Source organism: Saccopteryx leptura, chromosome 3 (genome assembly GCF_036850995.1).
Source record: "Saccopteryx leptura isolate mSacLep1 chromosome 3, mSacLep1_pri_phased_curated, whole genome shotgun sequence".
Classification (NCBI taxonomy): domain Eukaryota; kingdom Metazoa; phylum Chordata; class Mammalia; order Chiroptera; family Emballonuridae; genus Saccopteryx; species Saccopteryx leptura.
This window is the reverse complement of record NC_089505.1, coordinates 115,166,962-115,184,522: the sequence shown is the minus strand read 5'-3', so window position 1 is coordinate 115,184,522 and position 17,561 is coordinate 115,166,962. Positions and strand designations below refer to the sequence as shown.

Sequence of the window (17,561 nt, the reverse complement as noted above, 5' to 3'; positions counted from 1 at the left end):
AGAAGGGGAGGGGCAGGCTAGGGGCGGGATACCGTGGTGGGCGGGGCTCCAGGTCTGGGAAGGGCGGGGCTTCGGCGACACCCGGCACCGCACGCGGGAGGGGCCGGGGCGGCGCTGCGGCTCCGGTTACCTCTCTGCGGCCTCCCCTAGCCCGCCGGCTTCTTTTTCCGTTTCCAAATTAACAATTGAAAACGCGGCGGCCTGAAAGGCGAGCAGCGGGCCAAGCGGAAAGTGTGAAGGTGCTGCCGCGTCCCCGAGGACAGGGGCGGAGAAGGGGGCGCGACACCCTAACTGCCCGGGGCTCGCCCACCCACCAACACTGCGTGCGGGTACTTAGTGCCCCAGGACCCAAGAGCGCAAATGCCCTCCTGGTACTGCCCCGGCCAGTGTCGCAGTACCCAATGCCCAGCCTCAGCGTAGTGCCAGCCCCCAAGGGGGGTGGAGTGGGACTTAGGCTGGGTTACCACTCTTGAGGCTGAATGCCCAGGAGGGGCAGGTGCCAGGCAGCACCCTCATAGCACCGTCCTTAAGGGCTCCCAGAGTCGGGTAGATTCGCGTGTCATTTCACCTCACTGAGACTCAATTTCCTCATCTGGAAAACGGGGAGGGAAGATAATCAACCACACAGAGGTTCTTACGTGGACTAAATTAAATTAGGTGTACTAGGCTGACCCACAGTGGACACAGTGGATAGCAGATATTATTATCTTAAGTTGATAATGATGATGATACTGTATCCCTGGGACCTCCACCTCCACACACAAAGGAGCTGTCTACAAATGGGCAATACTAGAGCTGACTGTTCTTTCCCAACTCTCACTACCTTAGGGCCTCCCCAAAGTCCCGCCTGACAAAGAAACTGTGGCTAGGATGGTCCTTCTAACGGGCTCCAAGTTGCATGTGAGTGAAAAGACCTAGGGCCTGGGCCCAGGTCCTGACCCCAGGCCTCTTCATATGGAGACAGGTGATCCCTGGGGTTGGGGCCCTGGGCCTTGGATCCCCCTCCTCAGTGCCCTGAGAGCTGGGTGCTAGCTAATACCAGGGCAACTGGAACAAATGAGTGACTAATGGAGAGAGTCCCAACTCTCAGGCATCCAGTGGCATAGACCAGAAAGGCAGAGGGTGGGTACCACCTGGCCCAGGCCCCCCATAATGTAAGTTTCTTGAATGCAGTCACTTCATCCATCTTATTCACCACTACCTTTCCCACACCTGGAATAGGACTTAGTGCACTGCAGGTTCTCAATAAATATTTTTTGAGTGACTGAATGAGCAGGTCCCCTTGTATACAGCTGTAGCTTCCCATCTCACCACCTATGTAAAATGGACTGCTTTGGGGAGGGGGTTTGGAGTGGTGTGCCCATCTCCCCAGCCTGGAGACTCAGGCAATGGAATGGTGGGAAAAGGAGCCAAGAACCAAGACAGAGTCAAGGAGGAGGAGATAGAAGAGGTTCGAGAAGGCAGAGTTGAGATCACCTCTTTCTTCCAAGACTTTACTTCTCACTCCTGTCCAGCCAAGGATTCACCCATTCCCCCTTCCTCCAGCCACTTCTTCACTGACCATGGATTCCAGATCCATCCCCATCCCCACCCCTCGTCCATTTACCTTGCAGTCCTAGTGCCCCTCCCCTTTACAATACTACAACAGCTCTTTAATGTTTACATTCTAAAACTCAAGCTCCTAAGCATCAGCCACATTGTACCCATCCATACCTTGTACATTTTCACCTTGGTGACTTTTGTGCTCTCTCCTTTCCTTGGGCTGTCTCTCTCTGGCCCCCACCCCCACCCCATCTCTGATCTGGTTGAGATTCCTGGCCCTTTCTGAGCACCCCAGGCCACCCCTAATCTGACGGAGGCTGTTTCTAATTCTGTCCACCCACCACCACTTCAATAAAATGCATCCACCAAGGGCAAGGCCAGTTCTGACTCCCCCACTTTCACCAAGCTTTCCCAGCGGACGCTCAAACAGCATATGGAAAGGAACAGAAAAATTCAGGTTGCCAGGGCCCTGAGCATCAGTGAGTTGGGATTGTCCCACAGCCCTGTGAACCCGAAGAGTTCTGGGAAAGGGTGTCTTGCTTGGAGGTGCTGCAAAGGTGGGTGGGTAGAAGGAGGGCCAATGCAAGCCCACCCCAAACACTGGCAGACTTGGGAAAGAATACAAATAGAGACCCATATACTATAAGTCTAAATATTTAAAAGTTTAACTCAAGCTAACAAGCTGTTAACTAAAATATGTTCTATCCTTCCTGACATATATACCTTGGTAGGATGTTGAAATCTGGAAGGGAAGAGATGGTCAGCCCCTGCTACCCTCCTCCCAACATCAGCCCAGATGTGCTCTCTTTTCTTCCCACACTAGGCTTATTCTCACCAGGAGAAGCCTTAGGTTCACTCCTGTGGCTGCCCTAGCCTGCTCTTCCAGGCTTTATCTACGCTGGCCACAAACAGCTGCCCTTTAGCCTATGAGTGCTCACACGACAATGACCCTTGGGTGATGAATCAGAAAAGAGGCCTGTGCAAGCCCTGGAAACAGGCAGGGGAATTTGGCCAGGGAATTCCAGGGTTACCTGGAATGTATTCTAGAATAATGAGGGCCATGGACAGGCTGCAGGTTGGTGGTATGCAAGGACATACAGACTGAGTGGACAGAATTCTGGGCCCCCACCCAGGACTCCACCCAGAGAGGTCCTGCTTTGATCTATTTTATATACTGTGTTCCTGTGTCATGTTTCGTTTAAAGAACCAGATCTGCTACTTAAAACAGTTTGCAAAACACTCATCTAGACCCTTCCCTACTACTGAACACAGTACAAATTAGGTTAGAGGGTGCCAGAGACCACAGTCATGTAGCAGATGATAGCAAATCCAGGGTTCAAGCCTCAGACTCCTGCCTCCTGCCCAGGATTTGGCCTCCATGAGCACATTTCTGATTGGTAGGACCCAGTGCCTCCAATGGACAGGCCATTGGTAGGTAGTTAGTGCCTAGTCCAGAGCAGGCGTGCTGCTGGGGCCTCCAGCCTTGACAGGGGGCTGCATCCTCAACTCTGGTCATCCAGTTCGAGTGGACTGAGAAGCCCAGACCAGGCCTGAGAAGGAGAGGGAGTCCTGGTATAAATAACCGTGGGGGGCCGGCATGTTTGGGCCGTCTCCTGGGCCACGGCTATGTTTACCCGCCAGCGAGGGGGGGCATAGCCCACACATTTGCCTCCCTGACTTGTAGCCAAATTTCTCTAGGAAGGGATGGCCCACGATCAGCCGCATACTCTTCAGCTCTGCACCTCTATCAGGTCTTCCGCCTAACCCTGCTCCAGCACGGGCTCTGAACCACCCTGACATTGCCCTCGTTTTCCAGCCCCAGATACTGCATAGCATTGCATCTCTATCAGCCCCAAATGGCCCAGTATTTGCCCCCATAAGTCCCACTTTTTCTCAGATCATGGGAGGGTGAGGAGCATGAGCAGGGCAGGAGAAGGCCCCACGGAGAGGAGTTGTGTGTGTGTGCCAGGAGTTGTGTGTGTGAGCTGGGGCTGCTGGACATGGGGGCAGAGACAAACCTCTCCCATGGCCCTGGCCAAGACAGGGGAGGGCTGCAGCCCCCGGATTAAGACAATGCAAATCCCTTTCCTACCCTGGTGCCCATCCCGTGCCTGTCATGTGCAGGGCATTAGATGGCCAGACCCTATTCTTGGTCAGTCCATGACCAGATCCTCTCCCTGGCCAGCCTAGCCAAGAGTAAATGCCTTCCTTGATGCAGGAAGGCAAGTAGAAATATCCCCTTCTTCATGGGGCAGCAGCTGCAGCCTGGCTGCGGCACTGAGGCACAGGGGTTGATGTGAGCTGAGTTCCAGCCTGCAGGCCAGGTCACACACACACACACACACACACACACACACACACACACACACACACACACATACTCTGTTCAGCCAATTGATGGGTCTTGCTTGGGACATCAGCTGATTTTCCCTGAAAGCAAAGGCTCAAAATTGGGACTGTGCTGGTCAACAGTCCTAGACGGGTACATGGACACCTAGGATTCAGCCCCATATCAGCCACTTCTCAGCTGAATGAGCCTGGGCAAGTCATTTCTCCTTTCTAATCCTCAGTGTAAAATAGTGTCATAATATCTTCCTCCAGGGTTGTTATGAGAATCCAGTGGGATTCACTGATCAAACATTATAGGCAGTCCCTGGATTATGAACAAGATGGATTCTGTAGGCTTGTTCTTAAGTTGAATTTGTATGTAAGCTGGAACAGGTACATTTACCTATTAAATACAACTTAGATGTTTGTCTTAATATAGTAGTATTTACTTTTACCTTTCTGTGCATATAAATGCTTGAATATTTTCAAACCTACAGGACCTATCCCGTCCATAACCTGGGAATTGACTATAATTAAGCCCCATGTTGGGCCAGGAATGCTTTGTGATCCACCAGGTAGAAGAGGGGACGGACATCCTGCCCAGGAGGAGGTAGCATCTTGGACCCAGAGGCTGATGCTCAGAGTGGTGAAGAGACTGCTCAAAACTACCCAGAGCTGCCAGCTCTGTGGGAAGGTTTTTACTGTTGTTTGTTGTTGTTGGTTACAACTGAGATCCTCTGGCTAAGCTCCAGTCTGGGCTCTGTCACCGACTTTAGTGCATGCCCTGTTCGGGGCCTCAGTTTCCCCACCAGTAGAATGAAGGGGCTGGGTAAGACCAGTGATACACTATCTTATTGAGCTGTGAGAAAAGGAGAGTGAGGGGCGCTAAAGCAGGCTGAGCCACCTGGGCTCTGCCCCTTTCTCCAGGGCACCCTACCAAAGCTGAGCCAAATCTCTGGGTGTTTTCATGGGGCAGTTCTAAGGCCATTACCCTGGGGACCTCCACAGACCCCTGGAGTCCCTTTGCAGGCAGGCCATGAGCCTGTACCCAGCCCTCTGCTTCCAAGGCTTCCCTGAGCTCAGCCACACACACCTCTCCCTCCCTCCCAGCCAGGCTTTGCATGTGCAGCTGTGCTTTCCCTATAGGCAAAGTCCTGGGGCTCCAGGCCAGGTCCATCCAGGCCCTGGAAGAGTTAGTGGGCAGCTCCAGAGGAGTCATTCAGGGGGCTGGGCCATGAGGGGAAGGCAAAGGGAAGAAGAGGCCAAGTGGATGGCATTCCCAGATCTCCCTGCCAGAGTCTCCCCCCGACCATCCTCCTTGCTGGACCCAGAAAGATGTTTCTAAAACACCAACATGCCCACGGCACTGCTGTCTTCAGTCTCTTCTGAGCTGTCTCTTCCAGAAAGTTGCTGCTCCTCAGCCTGGCATTTTCAGCCCGGCCTTGCTTCTGTTCCAGCCTCTTCTCTGCATACCTCCTGCACCCTCTAGGCTCCCAGTCTCCTGACCTCTTGCAATTCTTTGCAAGTGCTTTGTTCAGCCTCACCTCTGGGCTTGCCCCTGCTGGTCCCTCTTCCTGGAATGCTGTTCCTGCTCCTTTTTTGCCGGTTCAACCCCTACTCCTTATCTTTCAGGTCTCAATTTAAACCTCTCTCAGGGAAGCCTTCCCAGCCATGCCCATTTTGGGGCTGGGTTTGGCCCTTTTGTGCTGGGCTCCTACAGGACTCCAAGGTGCCCAGACAACTGCCAACCTCCTCGTCCATCTCTGCCAGGGGTCAAGGGAGGGTCTGATTCACTGCTTTGTCTCCAGCATCTGGGATAGCGCATGGCCTGGAGGAGCTGTCAGTGAAGTCTTCCCAAGTGAAAGACAGCAAGAAGGAAAGAATGAGTCCCCAGGATTAAATTGGGGTAGGGGGTAGGACCTTGAACTTTAAGCCTCAGCTGGTCCTCATATCAGCCTCCCAGCAGGTAGCCCCATCAGGGTGAGGTAGGCACAGTATGGCAGGTAAGATTACAGCCTGTAGAGCTAGACTTCTGCCGTCTAAATCCTGGCACCACTATCAAAACCCAGGCAAGTTACTCAACCTCTCTGAGCCTCAGCCTCCTCATCTGAAAAATGGGCATAACAATAGTACCTACCTCATTGGGTTGATGAGAAGAAAAAGTGAGAGAAGGTATGAAAGTCCTCAGTGCAGTGTCTGGCACACTGTAAGGGCTTAACAGGCATTTGCTATTATTATCTTTGTTATTATTGAGAGTCACAGCAGGAGGGGAGGCTGAGACTCAGACAGAGATAGGGAAGTGCCTGCTGAAAGCCACCCAGCAAGAAGGTACCTCTTGCCTTCCCAGCCTCCCACCCACACCCCCGACACGCACTATGAGCACCCTCACCTGCCCCACCCACTGCAGCAAGCCTGCCCCCCCACACACACTCAGGCTTCAACTCCCAGCCTGCTAAGTATTCACCACTTACTGGCTGTGTGTCAGTGGACCAGCTGAACCTTTAAGCTTCAGTGTCCCCTTTTACACAATGGGCTAATGATAATGTCCACCTCCTAGGGCTCTTGCAAGGATTAAATGAAGTAGTATGTGGTGGCACAGTGGATAAAGTGTTGACCTGGAATGCTAAGGTTGCTGGTTTGAAACCCGGAGCTTACCTGGTCAAGGCACCTACGAGAAGCAACGACTACCGGAGTTGATGCTTCCCGCTCCTCCCCACCCCCCTTTCTCTTTCTCTCTCTCCTCTCTCTGAAATCAATTTAAAAAAAAAGTAGTACGTGGAGAACATTTGGCACAATGCCTGGTATAGATTAGACCATGAATCTTATTGCTCTAGGAGAACTCTGTTAGAACACAGAGCCCCGCTCCTGGCAAGTGCATTGTTGTCACAGAGGTCCCCAGGCCTCCAGCCTGTCTGGGGCTCCTGAGAAGAGGAGTTGCCAGTCTGGTCGATTTGCTCCTGCAGAGCCTGTCTACCACCCACCCACCCCCGCAACGGCCTTCCTCAGAGCTCAGACTAGTGCAGGCGAGGGTGAGACGAGGGGCCCAGGACCCGAGAGAACAGAAAGATAAGAACAGTAAAAGCACAATAAGCCTTCTGTTCTTCACAGCACTTTGTAGTTTAGGAAGCACTTGATGCGGGAAGCAGCCCTGTGAGGTGGGCAGGGAGAGATGATAACTTATTCCCCATGGACAGAAGCTGGAGCCTCAAAGAGGTCGAGTCATCTGCCTGGGATCACGCAGCTTTTAAGAAACAGAAGCAGGAACCAAACCCCAGCCTTCTGACTCCCAGCCCAGTGCTCCTTTCACTGAGGGGTGAGAACTCATTCTGACTCCCTAACCCCCGCCCCCAATCTTGGCAGGAGCCCTTCCTGGGCTGGTCCTCACTGCACTCCAGGGCAGACAGGCCCCCAAGGCTCAGGAGGAGTAGATGGTGGAGGCTGACCACCCCACCCCTTTAATCTTTCCATTCCCACCCAGTCCTACTCTGGCCCCAGAGCTCAGGAGGGAGGAGGCAGGATGGCGCCCAGACTCGGGAATTTCACGCACCGGTAAAATTTTCAAAAACACTTTGGGGGACTGCGTAAGGTTGTCAACTTTCTATTTTGCCAAGTAAGGACATTTAAAAAAAATTCCCAGGCCCATCATTTCATAAAAGAAAGAACATAATCTCAGACTAAAAGACAGTCCTTTAAATGGAATAAATTTAGCTTTATGAAAAAATCATCGTGTTGTCCTTATTTCCCTGGGTTTTGCCTTAGGCCACTGAAAACCACCATGGGTCTGCTGATGTGTGTGAGAACCACTGGAACTTGGGCTTGGGAGTCACGTGGACATGGATTCAAATCCTGGTTCCACGATGGACAAGCTGTGTCATGTGGGACACATTATTTCCCTCTCTGAACCTCAGTTTCCTACCTGTGAAATGGGAACAATTGTAGTGCCTGCCACATAGCGGTAGTAGGACAACTGAATGGCCTAGTGCAGGGGTCTCCAAACTAGGGCCCGCGGGCCGCATGCGGCCATTTATCCGGCCCCCGCCGCACTTCTGGAAGGGGCACCTCTTTCATTCGTGGTCAGTGAGAGGAGCATAGTTCCCATTGAAATACTGGTCATTTTGTTAATTTAAATTTACTTGTTCTTTATTTTAAATATTGTATTTGTTCCCATTTTATTTTTTTACTTTAAAATAAGATGTGCAGTGTGCATAAGGATTTGTTCATAGTTTTTTTTTATAGTCCGGCCCTCCAACGGTCTGAGGGACAGTGAACTGGCCCCGTGTAAAAAGTTTGGGGACCCCTGGCCTAGTGTTTGTAGAGCATGAGCTCATGGGAAAAGATCAGTCAAACCCTGCTTCCCAGCCAGAGGTGCTTCCCTGGATCCGAGAGGCTAGAAGAGAGCCCCACCTCAGAGCCTTTGTTCTAGATGCGGCCTCCCCTGGACTGCCCTCAGGACAAAAACCCTGCGAGCTGCTAGCTCAGTCTGCACACAGGGGACCTAGGGGTCCTTCCTCCAATTTCTCTCTACTTGGTAAAACCCTTCTCAGCCTTACAACCTGAACTCAATGCCACCTTCATTTCCTAGCTCAACAGACATCCACTAATTACCAGCCATGTGCCAAGCACTGTGCTCAACCCCACCACCCAGACCTCATTGCATGTGGGAGAGTGCAGAAGAGCACGCAGACAGCGTAGGTGAGCAGAGCTCTGGGGACTCTGAAAGACCCCCAGTCCAGCCTAGAGTGGGGTAGGCAGGGAGTGATTACAAGAAGAGGTGAAGCTCAAGCTGGGATTTGAAGGATGACTAGAAGTTCGCTAGATAATGAGGCAGGTGGGAAGGGCAGGGCTTTAAGGCAGAAGGAGAAGCCCCTGGAGCATGAAACCATACATCTGGGGATACCACAAGTTGTTTCTCAGGTAAAAAGCAAAGGATGCTTGAGGGAGGGGGTCCCTGACTTGGGCACCTGTGGTGGCAAAGTCACAGTGAGGGGGAAGAGGGTAGGTTTGGAGGGAGAAGCTGAGTTTGAGGAAGAAGGTGCAAAGGTGAAGTGTCCACAGGCAGCTACACGGGAAACTCAGGGAGGAAACTGCAGAGAAGGAGCCTGTCATCACAGGGGTGACCCCTGATGTCAAAGGAGTGTATGAGAACCCCCCTCTGTGGAAACTGTGCACAGAGAGGCGGACCCGGTACAGAGCCTGAGGAACCCCAATATTCAAGGGGCAGAAAGGGCAGGCAGAGTTGCTGACAGAACTGAATGGAAAGAGCCAAAGAGGTAAGCTGACCAGCGCCAAGGGAAGGGCGTGCTGGAGAATGGGGAGCCCAACCGGCTCAGACCTCGGGAGGCGACGGGCAGCACCCCAGGGACCCATATTCTGAGTTTGAATCCCATCTCTACAACTTAATTACTATGTTAACCTTAGGCTCTAAGTACCCTATCTGTAAAAAAAGCTAATTTATTTTTTTTAACAAAAAAGGAGGGGCCCTGGCCGGTTGCCTCAGTGGTAGAGCGTCGGCCTGGCGTGCAGAAGTCCCGGGTTCGATTCCCGGCCAGGGCACACAGGAGAAGCACCCATCTGCTTCTCCACCCCTCCCCCTCTCCTTCCTCTCTGTCTCTCTCTTCCCCTCCCATCTCTCTCTTCCCCTCCCGCAGCTGAGGCTCCACTGGAGCAAAGATGGCCCGGGCGCTGGGGATGGCTCCTTGGCCTCTGCCCCAGGCGCTAGAGTGGCTCTGGTCGCAACAGAGCGATGGCCCGGAGGGGCAGAGCATCGCCCCCTGGTGGGCAGAGCATCGCCCCTGGTGGGCGTGCCGGGTGGATCCTGGTCGGGTGCATGCGGGAGTCTGTCTGGCTGTCTCTCCCCGTTTCCAGCTTCAGAAAAGTACAAAAAAAAAAAAAAAAAAAGGAGGATAAAGGGCATGGGGGAGGGGCTGAGACCCTCCCTAGGCCTTCATGGCATCCCCAGGCCGAGCCTCCGTCCCTGTGCTGTCTCTCCCAATAGACTGCCATCAGTCCCCAGAGGTCAGAGAATTGGATGAGTGAATGAAATCAGGGCTGCTCCTTCCCTCTGAGATCAGGGGCAGAAGTGGGAGGCCGCTTCCAGCATGGGGAGGGGAGGTAGAGAAGCCCTATGTGTGCTGTGTCCTTGGACAACCAGGTCCTTTCTCCTAGCCTCAGTTTGCCCATCTGTGAAATGAAGCCATGGATTGGATCCAGCTCTGAGGCCCTTCCGGCTCCAATGCTCTGCAGCAGGGTGAGTGGAGAAAGCGTGAGGGTAGAGAGACATGTTCCTGACCTGGTCCTGCCTGAGGGAGGGGTTCCCACAGGGGTTTGGGTCTCCACTGTGCCCAGGGACTGGTCCCTCCAGAAGAGGGTGGCAGACAGGCCAAGGAGGGCAGGAGCAGAGGCACCTGGGATTGTGCTGACAAAGCTGTTCCTTCTCCCCTCCTTTTCTCCCTACCCTCCCCTCCCGGGGGACAGCCGAGCCCAGCAAAAAATAAACCTAAAGACAATGACCTGGACTAGCTGAGGCTCCCAGGGAGGAGCGACAGGGAAAGAAGGGTGGCAGAGAGGCAGCCTGCACTCACCCACCCCCAAAGCCAAGTGTACCCGATCTGATCCCCTTCCCCGCAGGCTCGCTCTGCTCTCCATCCTTCATATTGGAAGGGAAGCGTGCCACTTGCTTGATAAGGACAATATCAAAGTAAATCTTATCCAGTCCAGCAAGACATGGGTCCCCAAGTTTTGGAAAGAGTACCCCAGGGAATCTCACTCTACCTACTGGTTATTGGGCAGTCCCTCCTGCTGTCTGACCTCCACCCCTTTTGCTTCAGTAGGAACCATGGTCCATTTATTTCCAGCAAGCTTTCCCCTGTCCTACCAGCCTGGCCTAGATGTCCAAGGAATCTCAGAAGAAAGTGCCTCCAGATTTTCCTGCAGAAATTGGGGTTGGGCCCAGAGTCCACACTCCACCCACTGTTGCCCAAATCTCCAGGAGGGAGGGAAGAGAGAAGGAATCGCTGAGCTCCCTGCTCCCTTTGCCTCCCTCCATCCCTCAGGCGCTGCCCACAGATTCCCAGCCCAATTAGTCTGCTGCCTGGGGCTGCCCCTCCTTCCTCACCCCTCCCAGGTGCCAACCCCCAGGGCACACAGATCCTGCCTTAGGGATAGAGTTGTCCAGAAAGCCTGAAGTCCTGGAGGGAGACTTTCCGGGGGTCTCAAAGGTCTGACCAGCTCCCTCTCCCCAGCACCTCAGAGCCTGGGGTAGGGAGCAGCCAGCCTCTGGGTGCCCTTCTAAGTATTGCCCAGTCCTCTGAGGGACCCAGGAAGAAGGTGCTGAGAGAACTCCCTAACCCAACCCTACAAAACTCTGCGACAGCATCTCCTCCCATTCATGCGGCAGCCTCTGTGCCACACTGTCCTGAGTGTCCACTTCCCTGTGTAGCCCCATTTTACAGAGAAGAATAGTGAGGCTGGGGATGGGGGTGGAGGGGGTTGGGCACCTTTTCAGTAAGTGCTGGGACTGAGATCTCTAAATCTCCTTTGGGAATCCCTGTTCCCATTCCCCGGGAATGACATGCTCGGGAGAGAGTAGCCAATAGCCCTCTCCTCCCAGGGGTCCCTGGCTATCCCCGGGCACCACGCTCCACTGGCTCCACTGTCACCTCCCTGGGCCCAGACTAGCTGTGCGGTTTGACAATGAGGCTCACACCTAATCCTCACAGTGACACACTCACCTACATACTCTACCCCGTACACACATAGACACGTTCACGCCTGCACCCAGACCTCTCTGTGAGTCCCCAGGAGAGAAGGCAGGAGAGGCCAATGGTCCAGGTAGGCTCAGCAGCCTCCTCACTGTGCCCTCCCACCCCTCTCCCGGTCAGTGCCATGGTCCACCTCCCTCTGCCTCCCCAGGCCTGGTACACAGTGGACATTCTTTAACTATATTATCATGTGAAGGAAGGAATGAGTCAATAAGGTCGTGGGACCCAGGTTGGAGTCCTGGTATCATCATCCACTAGCTGTGGGACCTTGGGCAATTGAGTGACGACTCCTCCCTGGCCCCACTTTCCATAAGTGTGAACTGAGTGTAATCACCGTGTGCACCTGATATAATGGCTGTGAGTGTTAATTGAGAGACGGAAAGTAAGAGGCACAGCCTGGGCGTGGCACAGCCTAGATGCTCTTCAGAAGTCCACAAAGATGCATCCTCAGGCTCCTTGCAGGGAGCTGCCCAGCCCACAGCCACAGTGCCTACTCCCTCCCGGCACACCCAGACACACTCGCCTCATGGACACTGGCCAGACCTTTCCCTTCTCCCCGGGGAGGGAACGATGATGATAATAACAATATCATAACAGTGGTGATGGTGATGGCAAACGTTTGTACCCAGCACAGTGTCAGATGCTCTAATTCATTTAGCCCTCATATTCCTAGAGGCAGCCATTATTATTCCCATTTTTCAGATGAGAAAACTGAGGCTCAAGGAGGTTAAGTTACTTGCCTAAGGACACATAACTGCTAAGGGTAGAACCAGAAATGAACCCAAAGCTGTCAGACTCGGACCCCATGCTCTTAACTCCCTGTGGAACAGTCTATGGAGAAATGACAAGTCTTTCCCCTCCCTCCACTCCAGCCCAACTCCCACACAAGGGGGCATGAGGAGGGCTGCCTCCTGGACAGACGTGCAGAATGTCCTGCTGGGCCCTCGAGCCCATGAGAGGGCCCAAGACCCACATTGGTACAGAGGAGGAAGGGGGGTGAGAAAACTTCCAGCGAGGAACATCCCTGCATGGCCTCCCTCTAGGGGCGGGGACAACGGCAGGGCCTTCGGGACCTGCAGAACCTTCCTCTCTCCCTGCTCCCAGGAGGTTTCAGCTCCCTTGACTGGCTCAGAGAACCTTAAATTAATCACCCACTCAAAGTGCTGCCATCAGCCCAAGAATAATCACCACTTGAATCACTCCTGGCTCAAGCATTCTGAGAATAAAGGCTTCTGCAACAATAGGGATTGAAGTCAGACATTTAGCAGGGCTTCCTCAATGGGGAGAATAAATGGACTACGGAGTTGGGGTGGGGTGACCAACAATGAGAGGTCTAACCTGCTCCAGTGACCCCCAAAGCAGAACTCAGGAAGGAGGGAGCAAAGGGGCGGAAGGGGGAGAGAGAGGGTTAGAAGCCTGGCCGGATGGTCTCTCCACTTGCTCCTTCTTACAAAGACCAAACAAAAGAACAAAAGGACAGGGACTGAAAAACAGCAGCACGAAACATTTGGGTCACACTCCAAAACTTTCCCCATCACAAGGCCAAGTTCTTAGAGCATCAGTCTTCCCTATTGGCTGGGATGAGGAAAAATACTATCTAAAGTCCTGATCTGGGAGGCAGAAAGCCTGGGTTCCCAGCACAGTTCTACTGCTGACCCACCAGGAGTGACCTTAGCCAAGTAGCTTCCCCTTTCTGTGCCTTGGTGTAAACTCGGTCCACCGCAGGGCTGGGCAGAAGGAGCTCAGAGGGCCCTTTGGAAGGAACAAGGGCCAGCAAAGTTCTAGGAAGCCAGCCACCCTGCTCCCCCACGCTCCGAGGCTGCCCTCCAAGGAGGCACAAATACACAGGCCGTAAGGGCAGCCCTGCAGTGTGGCCAGGTGAAGGCCACACGCTCAATGACCAGGGCCAACTCCGTCCCATCCTACGGCTCAGGCCGGGGCCACAGGCCAGGTTAGAAGGCTGTGTGAAGTCAGAGAAAAGGTGGGAGCAGCTGTACATTCAACTTCTGCTCATTGGATGTATGCCACTTGCGCCTTTGTGACATTCACAGACACGTGTGCCCAAGATGCAGTAGTATGTGTATGAGACAGACGGACGGGTGGGTAACAAGGATACGCGTGTGTACAAAGCCGTGCACAGCAAAAGCGTGATTGCTTTGAGTGAAGCTGGGCAGTAATTCCATCAATTCCACAAAATCCTGCCAACTGCCCACCTCCTGCTGCCTGTGTGCTGGATGCTGGGGACAGAGAGACCAAGGACACAGGAGTGCAGCTCCTGAGGATCCTAGGGGTGCGGCACCACGGAAGCTGAGGAGCAGGAGAAAGACAGCTCTGAGTCAGACCCAGCTCTGGGCTGCGGCTCCTCCATGCTCACTGGGTGACCTCTCCTGAGCCTCAGTTTCCTCGCCTGTACATGAGGAGGATAACAGCGCCCACCTCCCCCCTTGTTGAAGTTCACATGAGAGTGGCTTATGGGGAGCACTTAGCATGGTGCCCAGCACAGAGCTGATGCTCCACATGAGACCACAAATTGCAGTTCCAACTCCAAGAGCTGACCCAGGCGGCCACAGGGAGCAGGGGGAGGTCCTAGACAGGGAGTCAGGAGTTTTTGGGTCTGGCTCTGCATCTGCCACTGATTTACTGTGGAACTTTGGTCTCCAGAGTCTCAGTTTTCTCATAAGCAAAATGGAACTGTCAAATGTGAGGACCCACCTGGCAGGCATGGCTGAGGGTTGTGGGTTCCCTCTGCTAGGATTATTTCCAAACCAGGTGACGTTCCTGGTCAGATGGCCAAGGGGAAGCTGGGTGGGGGCCCGGGGTTAGGAGTCTGAGGGCCCAGGGGCAGCCGTCACCTCCTCTCCTCCCCATTCCCACAGCTTCTGACCCCAGGGACAAGGCTGACAGAGGATGTTTACAGAGTGTAAACCTTCACATAGAGAAAGGCCGCTGGGCCGCGGAGGGCCAGGAGCCACAGCCTCACAGTGGCTGGAGGAAGATCGGGGCACAGAGGGCTCGGCTCTGTCCCAGCCCCTTCCAGCCTTCTGACTTCCAAAGGGAAGCTGGGGTGGCCTGTGACAGGGTCAGCAAGGTGAGCATGCCTGCAAAGGCTCAGACAGCATCATGGACAGTGATGTGCTATTTCTCACAGTTCAGAGTAGGGCCTGGGAAGGGTTGAGGGCTTCAATCAGGGGCCAGAGCATAGGAAGGAGGTAGAGGCCTGGTGACAGGACCAAGGGCCTAACGAGAGAGCGGAGAGAGCTCAGAGAGGGGCCAGCAATCCCTCCTACATCTCAATAATGAGAAGACAGGAGTCAGTGGTTCCCACTTCCCAGAGGCCGCAGCTGCTGATGGGAAAAGCAGGACGGGGCTCGTCCTCTGGGCAGTCTCCCACACCACGGGCCAGAGAAGGTGCAGGCTCTGTGCGGGGGCCCAGTGGGACCCGGGCAGGTGTGCAGGAGGCATCTCCTGTGGTGAATGGACCCAGCTTATCCCAATTCCCTCTTTGAGCCCTTCTCTTCCCACTGGGGCCCCTCCTACAGGGCCTGGGACTCTGAGAAGGGGGTCGTCTAACTGAACACTGAACTCCTCTCACTTGGGCTGCTTCCCAGGGTCACTGGGGAAGGGGAAGGATTTGACTAAAAGTTCAACAGCAAGAAGCAGTTCTTCACTCCCCCAAGACCCTGCCATGAGTGACTGAGAAGCCCCACATCTGGGGCTCTTGAAGAACAAGAGAGACTTCCTGTGCGGCCCCCTCCCGCAGCCCCAATAATAACATCCATCCCTTGCGCTCTGCTCAAACAGGCTCTTGCAGCTCACCAAGCTCTTTCCCATCCACTACTCCAAGATCACACAGCACACACGAGGTGGGGCTCCTGACCTCTCAGCCTCCTCTGATCTCTCAGGTAGAGGCCAGTTCCCTGGGATCGCAGCACACTTCCTTCCCCAGAGCGCCTGAGAGATGCCCCAGCTCTGGGCTCCTGGGGACAAGTGGTCAGAACAAGCATGCCCCTGGCCAGGGCATTCCTGGCATCCAGTAAGACAGGATGTAGGGCAAAGGTACCAGCGGATTTAGCTCCTAGAGAGGAAGGAGAGGCCCTTCCAGAAGAGGTGCAGAGGTGAAGACAGTGTCTGGACAGGGGACATGAGGCGGGTGCTTCACCTTCAGTGACCCCTGTGAAGGCTGAGAGACCAGGCCTAGAGACTAAGGACCCCACCTCAGAGCCCTTTTGGCTTTCCCAGGCCCAGCCATGGCTTAATGAAGTCATCTCCTAAGAGGAGCCCATGGAGGGGGCCCACGGAGGAGCCTGGGGAGTATCTACCCTCCTTGGGTGCCCCAGGCGGCAGTGTGGGCAAGGGCTCCACAATGCAGCCACTCTTTTATTAGCAGTGCCCGCCCCTCACCCTCAATCCCACCATCCCTTGTACCCCAGCACAGAAATTCCATCACTCCAAAAGCTCTCTCAGCAGCAAAAATATTCATCCTAGACCTTCCAGTGGGCACTGGGGGTCAGGCTCCTCCTAACCTTTGACCCTCATCCTAAGTCTAACCTCACGCCGTCAGCAATATAACTCTCCGCCCGTGGCCTAGCCTAACCGGGGTCTCTGCACAAAGTTAAGGCTGCCACCCTAGGAGCTCATTGGCCAAGGGTAAGCTTCCTCTACCCTCCCCATGGGCAGTGGGCTTCTTCGCCAGCATTTCTCTCCCCTTCACCTTTGAAATTCTGCGAGCCCAGTTAGGATGGGGCAGAGGCAGGTAAGCAGGGACAGGAAGTCAGACAGACCAAAAGATGATGGAAACAGACAAGTAGAAGAGTGAGACAGAACAGGTGGGTTGACAGATGGACAGACAGGCACACAGAAAACTGGACAGGTCAATGTAGGGATGGAACACAGACAAGGAAAAGGACTGTTGGACATTTAGGTAAAGAGATGAATGGACAGGCCAATTCACACACTGGTGGAAACTCAGTCTGACAGGGACAGTCAGGCAGGCAGAACTGTCCACCAGTCAGGTAGACAGGCAAGGAGACCACTCAGAAGGCCCCTAGGGGCAGCAAGAAGGGATTAATGCAGCACATTCTCCAGAAACTACTAGAGGTCTCTATGCAGCACCTCCGCACCTCCTAGCGTCCCAGAGCCAGGCCTGGCCCTTCAACTGATATGGCTGGGCCTCTCATGTTCCTGGCTGGGCCAGGCCGTCCCCCAAGACTGAGCTCTGAGCTGCCAAAATTCACTCTTTACATCCAAGAGGGGTTAGTGTTTTTTAAAGTTGTAGGAGCCAGGGGGGGGAGGGGGGGGCATAGCGTCAGTATTTCCAAACCTACCCCTCTCCTCTTTCTTTTTTCCCCCAGGGTGCCCAGAGCCAGGCCTGGTGCAGCAGCCAGCTAGCTGGGCAGGCTAGCCAGCCGGGCGGGCAGCAGGGCAGACAGGGCAGCCTGCTGCTGCTGCTGCTACTGGGAAGTTGAGGGTGGAGGGGAGAGTGAGTGAAGACTCGACAAGTCAGACAGCACACATGAGTGTCAGGGCTCCTGGGGGCTCACTGGGACCCCCAAACCTACAATTGGGAGCTTACCCTGGACTGGGATGGAGACCATCCCTGGAGAGGGGTCTTTCCAAGGGGAGCCCAAGTGGGAGCCCAGTGTAGTGACAGAGCTGGGGAGAAGGTGACAAAGTGAGTGGGGGCCAAAGGGCCCCCTTTGTGTCTGGCACACAGGGAAACAGAGGTGATGATGAGGAAAGGGGCGCCCCGCTGTAGTGGCTCCAGATCGCAGAGAGGATGGGAACAAGAAGCTGGATGTGGGGAGCACCTGGGACAGAGGAGCAGGGGTTGGAAGTCAGGATGGAATTAAGAAGTTGAGGTGGGAGAGGTCAGAAGTAGGGGTCAAGTCTTGGAGATTGAGGGGTTAGGGTCAGCTTCGGGGGGTCTTTCAT

At 54.3% G+C, this 17,561-nt stretch overlaps 1 protein-coding gene across 4 annotated transcripts in view; it reads right to left on the bottom strand.

The window, feature by feature from the left end:
- The window catches only part of KCNQ4 (potassium voltage-gated channel subfamily Q member 4), a 57,490-nt gene that overhangs the window by 39,236 nt on the left and 693 nt on the right, over positions 1–17,561 (bottom strand). The gene's annotated exons all lie outside the window — the stretch shown is intronic.